Source organism: Pelodiscus sinensis, chromosome 20, assembly GCF_049634645.1.
Source record: "Pelodiscus sinensis isolate JC-2024 chromosome 20, ASM4963464v1, whole genome shotgun sequence".
NCBI lineage: Eukaryota > Metazoa > Chordata > Testudines > Trionychidae > Pelodiscus > Pelodiscus sinensis.
In genome coordinates, this window is record NC_134730.1 from 20,928,323 (window position 1) to 20,937,450 (window position 9,128).

A 9,128-nucleotide genomic window follows, 5' to 3' on the forward strand; every position below is an offset into this window, starting at 1 on the left:
GAGTCAAGGGGGGACCAAGGTTTAGGGCTCAAGCTTACCTGGGCTGCTCCTGCTGGGAACAATGAGGAGTGGACCCTTTCCCCTGCTCACCTCAGTGCTGGTGTCAGCGGTGAGGGTCCCCAAATGCTGACCTGAGAGACTCGTATCTCATAATGGGCCAAATAGCTTGGGAAAATATAGGCATAAATCATTTTATTGTGAGTCAAGGGGTAGAAAAAAGAGTAAGCAATTCTTACTGTGAGGTGAGATACAGCTTTATATACTGAAAAATCAAAGATTCAAAAGTAAAACAACTTTATGGGATACAAGGTTGGAGCTAGATCGTGATACCCGTTTCACCTAAATTTATATCCTGTTTTGCTAGTAGGATGAGACTACTGATGGAAGGTACTTTTCTAACCCATCTTACAACTCAGAAAATCCACTATTTATGTGTGATTGAGTTGCAATAGAAAAGTCAGGGATATTCCTACACCCCTCTGAAATTCAAAAGACTGCTATAGCTACATCCCAATTCTATTTAATGGTGTAATGCTTCTGTCTTTAGGCTCCCAAAGAATTCCAGGCCTTTCAACACACTCAACAGCAGGGGCACTCTAAAGCAGGGAGAGGATTTAAGGGAGGGTATCTCAATGAACAGCCGAAGAGGCAACTTTCAAAAGTGTCCTAAATTAATGAGACAATCCTGGGACCAACATGACTATAACTACATTGCATACCCTAAATTAAGGAGAACATTTAAGTAGCTAAGAATGAGCAAGGTACTCCCACTTAAAATTATGATTTGGAGATGCCATTGTAACATTTTCATGAAGACTGAGATAGTGAGGAAACTACTGGCTTTGTAAGCAGACCGCTACTTATATCTGATACTGTTTCTGATTCTCACCCAACTAGTTTCATTATATAGGTCCTATGTAGCTCAGGCACTTAGCACTGTACAACCTGTAAAACTAGAATACTAATGAAAACATAATATTCAGTACTAAAAATCCAGACAAAACTATATCCTCAATACTCAATATATACTTTTCCTGATAAGTTGTATTGCTTTGTACACCTATACAAACTGAATGACCTCTCCATTATCTGGCTCAATGCAAGAGATTCCACTCCAACATTTCTGCTACAACTACATCCTATATAATAGCTGGTTTAATTAGAAGACTACATTTTTGCCTATGAGGTGAATGTTTTGGCTTTTTATTTTTTAATTTAATCAATTTAAGAATTTTATTTTTCCTTAGGGTTTCATTCAGTACACACTTATCATAGTTCTGGGTTGTACTGGACCTAAAGAAACCACCCAACTTTGGAGTCCCATATTGTTCTTCCATTTGAGGAGGACAGATGGCAGAACTCCCAGTCCAGGGTATAAGAAAATGAGATCAGAAATTGAATCTAGACAGACTTCCACATGGTAGTGCAGAATACTGAGCCACTGGTTTATCCATTATGTTAAACTAGTCTAATGTTTTTAGTATTTCATTTCCTTTTGTTTATTTTTAAAAGTAGTATTGTAAGAATATGTAGGGCAGAGAAGGAAGATCATACTGGCATAACATCAATGTCTGACGTACCTATATTTAAAATAAAACCTTCAATTGATAATATGCTGTATAGCACTATGCAGAAGCTACATAAATGTGTATTAGCAAATACATTTGTCATATTTCTTCAGGGCAAAGATTGTTTCTTTCATGTTTGGACAATGCCTTAGACATTGTACCACTATAATATTCATAATCTATTTAAATTCACATAGGATCTTGCTATCTGCAAAGTTTAATTTCAGAATCAAGTGTTCATTAAAAACAAACAAAAACTCTATCTGCTTTATTTATGCACTAGTTTGTAACTGTTTTTGCCAAAACCTACAAGATTTTGCTAGAGAATGTCCCTTGCCCCTCCTTTCAACACAGAATTCATGATTTGCAATTCTCACTGTAAATTATTCTTGAACATGGCTTTTTGATATATCTGGGAATTGTGCAAGATCTTTTGGAAGAGCTTTTTAAGCCCTAGAGAGGCTATCAGAAGAATTATACATTGTACCTGGATATTGTATAAGATACTGCTATTGACATAATTCCACTGGGTCATTCTTACCTCAATAAAACCATTATGAGTCTTCCCTTTACACTGTTTGGAATGAGTGGTTCTTTGTGTTATTAAAATTTTTATGAAAGGTGCACATATTCATATTACAGCTGCTTTTCAACATTAAATAACTAAATATTTTTCTGAAACCAAAGAACATGGGCAGAGTTATTGTTTGAGAAACTCATTCTTAAAGAAATATAAAAGCTTTTTAATACTGGTCAAAGAATCTGAAAACACCAAAAATATTTTTATCCCTCTTTTCAGACAATCGGTGGTCTTGTTTTTCACAGGTGCTGGGCATCTCTGATCTAAAGCCCATTGAAGTCAATTAGCTTCTTTTCATTTATTTCTATGGGTTTTGGATCAAGCCACTAGTAGTTAGCTTCAAAACACACTGAAATTCTGCTTCCCTAGGATCTCACACAGGCTGAAGAGCCAACAGTAGGAAAGGAGTCTAAGGCCTAGTTTCACAAAGGTACTTGGGGCATCTAAATACCAGATTTGGCTCCACTGTGATCTGCAAAACCCACATATAACTCTTAAGAAACCTAAACTTACTCAGCACCTACTTTTCCAGGATAAAAGTTCCTTAGGCACCTACTTTTCTGCCTCTAGCTATGTGCTGTTCTACCTTACTCTAAGGCTACGTCTAGATTGCATCCCTTTTTCATAAAAGGGATGCAAATTAGACGTATCGCAATTGCTAATGAAGCGGATTTTTAAATCTCCCCCGCTTCATTAGCATAAAAATGGCTGCCGCTTTTTTTCGGCACAGAGTTTTGCCGGAAAAAAGCACCAGTCTAGATGCGGATCTTTCGGAAAATAAAGCCTTTTCTGAAAGATCCTTTATCCCTTATTTTAAGAGGAATAAGGGATCTTTCGGAAAAGGCTTTATTTTCTGAAAGATCCGTGTCTAGACTGGTGCTTTTTTCCAGCAAAACTCCGTGCTGAAAAAAAGCGGCAGCCATTTTTATGCTAACGAAGCGGGGGAGATTTAAATCCCCACTTCATTAGCAATTGCGATACGTCTAATTTGCATCCCTTTTACGAAAAAGGGATGCAATCTAGACGTAGCCTAAGGCTATGTCTACACAGTAGCATTATTTCGGAATAACTTGCATTATTCCAAAATAACATAGTCCTCGTCTATACAGAAAGCAGTTATTTTGACATGTCAAAATAATGTCGAGCTGGAGGACTTCTTACTCCAACTCCTGTAACCCTCATTTTACAAAGAGTAAGGGAAGCTGGAGGAAGAGCGCTCTAACTCAAGACTTCCTGCTGTGTAGACAGCGCCAAAGGCAAAATAAGCTATTTCAACTTAAGCTACAATTGACGTAGCTCAAGTTGCGTAGCTTATTTCTGCTTTAGCCATGCTATGTAATCGTGCCCTCAGTGTCCAGATGCCTATCTCCCCCCTATGCCCCAGAGCAAATAAAAAACTTCAAGGAAAATACGCATTCACCTGTATAAGCCATGTGTGGACATGACAGGTGTGCTCAGAGGAAGTCAGGTGCTTATAACTTCTAGCTCAGTGGTTAGAGCACTCATGACATTTGGAGTCCTGGGATCATTTCCACCCCCCTTTAGTGGGTGGAGAAGGAAGGTTTTGAGCAGGGGCCTACTATCAGGAAAGTATTCTGATCACTGAACTATGAAATATTGTGAGGTAGGGATCCCTCAGGTGTATTAATAATCAAAGAGTCATTGGAGTAGGGAGACTGAAAACTGGTGCTCCCACCTCCCAGATGGGTCTCTAACTACTGGGCTACAGAGTCATTCCCCTCGGGGTGAACTGGTTTCTGCATCTGTAATTGATATAGATCTCTTTTACTATTTAGAATGTATTTGCATATTCTCATTTATCAAAACAGTTGGCATATTCAATAAATTTAAATTGCTTGAACTTCAAATCAGTAGCTCTTTCATGGACACTATTTTTTTTCTTGTTTGTTATTTTCAATCAATGGAAAATCACTAGCAAGAAAAAAGTATTTCGCTTACATCCTACCTAACGTTAAAATCCCAGTGTACCACATCATAGTTTGTTTTGACCAGCTAACATATGTTAAAACTATAACTGCCTTGCCTACACTAGGATTTTAACATGGTAATTGGCATGTATTCACTATCATATCTTAAAAATATTCCTTTCATTGTAATGTAGACCTAGGCTACACATTTCTTGATCCTCTATACAGTTTGCCCTGAATGGAATTTACTCTTGTTATACGTCAGTATGGGTATGTCTAGACAAGGCTTACAGGATCGGTTGGCAAAGGCTTCCCCAGCCAACTGATCCACGTCTAGACTACCGCGCTGTGCCGGATCAGCTGATTGTCGGCACAGCACAGCAGCCATGTTTATTTTAATGAAGCGGGAATTATTTAAATCCCCGCTTCTTTGCCTATGCCGGGTAGCCTAATCTACATGCCTCTTTCGCCAGAGGCATGTAGTCTAGACATACCCCCAATCTCCTGTGAATAGAGTTAAAACAGTGAAAAAGAAAAGAATCAGGAACAAAGGCCTTGATCATGGTTTCAAGGTCTCAGAATCAGATCCAATGTCCACTAGTCTCTGCAGCCAAACAAGTCAGAGAATTTACAATAGAGTACACTTAAACACTCATAATAGTCACATAGCTATATGTACCACAAAGACTATATAGGTGTTTGAGGTTTCTTTGTTTTTAAATAACATACATTCGGTCTGGGTAACCGAAGATCACCAATCTGTTACAAAGTTAAATTCAGTCTGTTACAAATTTAAATGGCCAACTAATTATCTTTTTAAAAAGTGGCTGTCTAAAGTAAAAGTGGGAGTTGTTGTATGCACATATTGTAACATTGCCTGATTGCCACAACACTAAGGGTACACCTACACTACAGGACAAAGTCAAATTAAGATACACAATTTCAGCTACGTCAATTGTGTAACTGATGTTAAAATAGCTTAATTCGGCTTTTGGCGCTGTCTACGTAGCAGGAAGCCAAAGGAAGAACACTCTTCCTTTGACTTCCCTTACACTTCATAAAATGAGGGTTACAGAAGTCAGAGTAAGAAGTCCTCCTGCTTGTCATTACTTAGAAATAAAGGCTTGCTGTATAGACACGTTCTGAAATAAAAACAATAACATGTCTAGCCATTTTCTATGGTACAGCCAATTTGCCTGACAGTTTAATAAAAAAAAAAACCCAAAATCCATGAAAATTAGGTTAGATAAAGATTTTCTAAAATTTAGTAATTGCTTCTAATCTCTTGTAATAGCTGATATGCATATTTACCCGGACAAATTATCCATTCATTAAGCTATAGTTAAAACAAAAAAGTGTTTAATTTGAGGTCATGCTGAACACAGTACTTTTACCACTCTCTCTTTTAGTAGGAATTCTTTGTGTGTTAAATGTTGTCATGCCAAAGTTAAAAACTTTGAAAATAAGATACTGCATTTTGTTTCTCAATAGTTAAAACATGGCTTAATGTTTTTAATTAAAAGTGCTTTTGAGAAGTATAGTGTATGGCATATAAACTGTAGTGGAACTTCAGAGCTACAAATGCCAGAGTTATAAACTGGCCAGTCAACCACACACTTCATTTGGAACTGGAGGCATGCAATCAAGCAGCAGAGGTCAAAAAACAAAAAAATGTACAGAACTATACTACAGGTTGAACCTCTCTAGTCCGGCACCCTCAGGACCTGACCGGCGCCAGACCACAGGAAGTCAATACTGTCTAGCAGCATTGCCAAAACTTCCACTGCTTATTGGGCTCTTAGAAGACATTTAGGGGTAAATTAGAACTAAATAACAGCACAGAACTGAGCGCCCGGACTGGTGGCTGAAAACAAACTTCATGGGACCGCGGGAAACTTGGCCACACACATGATAAATGGACATCTAGCTAACTAAAATCATGCTGGGCCACAGATGTTGCTAGACCAGAGAGTGCCAGACTAGAGAGGTTCAACTTGTATGTTATATGTAAACTATTAAAACAAAAGGAATGTTTAAAAAATCTTAGTTTAAAAAAAGAGATTTGACAAGGAAAGGAAACTGTTTCTGTGGTTGATTCATTTAAATTAAGATGGTTAAAAGCAACATTTTTATTTTGCATAGTAAAGCCTCAAAGTTGTATTAAGTCAATGTTCAGTTGTAAATTTTTGGAAGTATAGCCATTTCTTTTGTTCGGAGTTAGGAACATTTCAGGGTTATAAACAACTTCCTTTCCTGAGGGGTTTGTAACTCTGCCATTCTACTGTAATACAATCCTAGACAAGTTTTTGAAATATGGTTTATGGAATTGTAAATTATTTTAAGATTATTTAATTGGTTGACTATCTTTTAGTGACAAGTTGGGGATGTATTGTAAGTGCTGGGATATAAATGCAAATACTCTTTTAGATTAGGGATTTCATCCCAAGGCTGGCAGTTGTGAGTTATATGGCAAATTGTCAACTCTATGCTTGCAAACCGATAACATTCATTTCAGACCATATTCTCACAGGGAGAGGGGTCAGGCCCATAGCATCATCTGTGTTTCTCTTAACCTTGCAGAAGCCCCTGTATGCTATGCAGGGCCGGCTTTAGGAAGTGCGGGGGTCCAATTAAAACAGTTTCGAAGGAGCCCCGGCAGCCAGGATTTTTTGTTGAGCAAAAAAAAGAAATAAAAAACCCCCCACCGCACACACAAAAAGAGTCACAGCCCCTTTAAATACCCAGCTACAGGGCAGAGTCATGTCCTGCCTTCCCACTCTCCACCCAGCTCCCCGGGGCCAACCCCCCCTTCCTGCGCCACAGGGAAGCCGCCGCGTTTCTCCTCCGGGGCTGACGCCCCCTCCTGCAGTGTGCCCAGCCCACCACAGAGCTGTGGGAGGGGAGCAGCCAGCGCACTTCTGGAATCCCCGGAAGTGGCGCGAAGCTGCAGGCAGGACTTCCATCCACCCCTTCGGAAGCCAGTACTATGCTGGAGGTAGGTAGTGGGGCTTCTCTGGGGTGGGGGGAAAATTGAGGGGGGCCCCGAACACCTTGCGATTGACTGGTCGAGGCCTCACGATCAACCAGTCAATCGCGATTGACCGGTTGGTGACCACGGCTTTAGGGCGCAGGGCCCTCATTCGGGGGAATTGGTGGAATCGGCCTAAAGCTGGCCCTGATGCCATGTATAAACTGTAGTGGAATTTCAGCACTACAAACGCCAGAGTTATAAACTGTCCAGTCAACCACACACCCCATGGGCTCTGCAGCTTAGGAAGAGTTGGTACTGATGGCACAGAAGTTTTCTATCCCATCATTCCTTCCTCAATGCCTGCATAAGACAATGTCTACATTTTTACTCATTCTCTCCTTTGCTGGGTAAAGCCTCCGAATGAGAAGAGGCACTGCATCCAGGAAAGAACCCACAAAGAAGCCATGGTGACAAGGGTAGGGTCAGGGGAAGCTTTGCAAAGTATGGTCACAGAGAATTTGTTTGCTCAAGAAGGCCCAGGCCTGTGACACTGTCCTATCACAAGAGAGGGTACTTCATTTCCCTAACAAAACAATGCAATAGACATTCTGCATCCCAAGGAATTTCTTGTCCTTTGTAAGAGCTTTTTTCTGCCCCAAAAATCCTCCCACAGAGGATGCATCAGTCAATAAACGGATACTACATTGTTAGATCTAATGTGTATAAAGTACATGTTGCTCTCAAAACATCTCATTTCAAGGGTGAAAAGAAGCTGCACATTTTATGGAGCTAATCTTGTGATGTAAGTGTATAAGTATTAGCATTATACGCTGACAAATGATCTGTATTTCACTCTAGGCTCCTATCACTGAGTAACAAATCCTTTCAAGATGATGTAGCTAGCTCAGATCCAGAGGGAAGGGAGTGCCTTTTATCGCCCATCAGCTCACTATTTGGATGACGGCTGCATCGACAGGCTCAAAAGGGAGTTCCTTCCAAGTCATCCTCAGCCAGAAGTGTAGTGATTGAGACATGGAGTCTCAAGGGTGGGCAGGAATGTGTAAAGAAAGGAAGAACCGAAGCATCTTGAGGGCTCCAAGAGAGCTGGGGAAGAGCTGTCGGGGTGAAAAAAAACAATTGTTGCTATCATTGGTTAGTGAAAGTTTTTGAAGAAACATGGAGAGACATAAAACTGCTGTTGTTCCATGGCTGCACACAGCAGAAATTTGATTCTTGAATTTCCCACTATACAGAAAGGAAAAGCTTTACATTTACAGAGGTTTCTCAAGGGATATAATGTTTTTTACTGGAAAATGTAAACACATGTCTATAACCAAATAATGTTTGTTTTCAGAAAAGGAAATGTGTAGCTAAAATCTTAGAGGTGATGTCCTTTCCATCTTTACATATAGAAGAGAATGCTGGAAATGTGTTCCTCAGAATAAGATTTGTGTTCAAAGAGAAATACCACTGGAATTAATACAAAGATCATAATTTAATTCTTCCTACAAAGGGGTTTGTTCCATCGCACCATTCCTTTACACAATAATGACAGCTGGCTGGTGTTATTGCACATACTTCACCAGCACAGGTAGTGATTTGATGGAAGCAAAGGTTTCATTGTGATAGTGTTAATTCTGGTGGGAAATGGAAGGTTATAATGGTATTTTAACACAAAGATTTGTTTGTAACAAGTGGTCTTAAAATTTGCTACTTTCAATTTCCTGCTATTAGTCACTCTTTCTCTCAGCCTGATTCTTCTCTCACCTTGGTGCAAATAAGGAGTAACTCCAGTGAAGCCAATTAAGTTAAAATTAGTGTAGGTGGTAAGAGAGTTAGGCACTATTCTCTGTGTTTCCCTTTTCCTCCATGGCATGCTCTTTGCAATTACAGTGGACAGACTGTGCCTATTTTTTCCACCTAATGATCCAGTTCTGAGCAAAAAAGGTAATGTCACAATAAGGATCCTGTCAAAGCAAATTAAGATGTTAATCTATCTAACTCAATCTATTTTAGGAGGATAAATCTGGAACCTTTCTGCAGTAACTATTGCCATCAGTCTTAGTGCCAACTTTCCCATT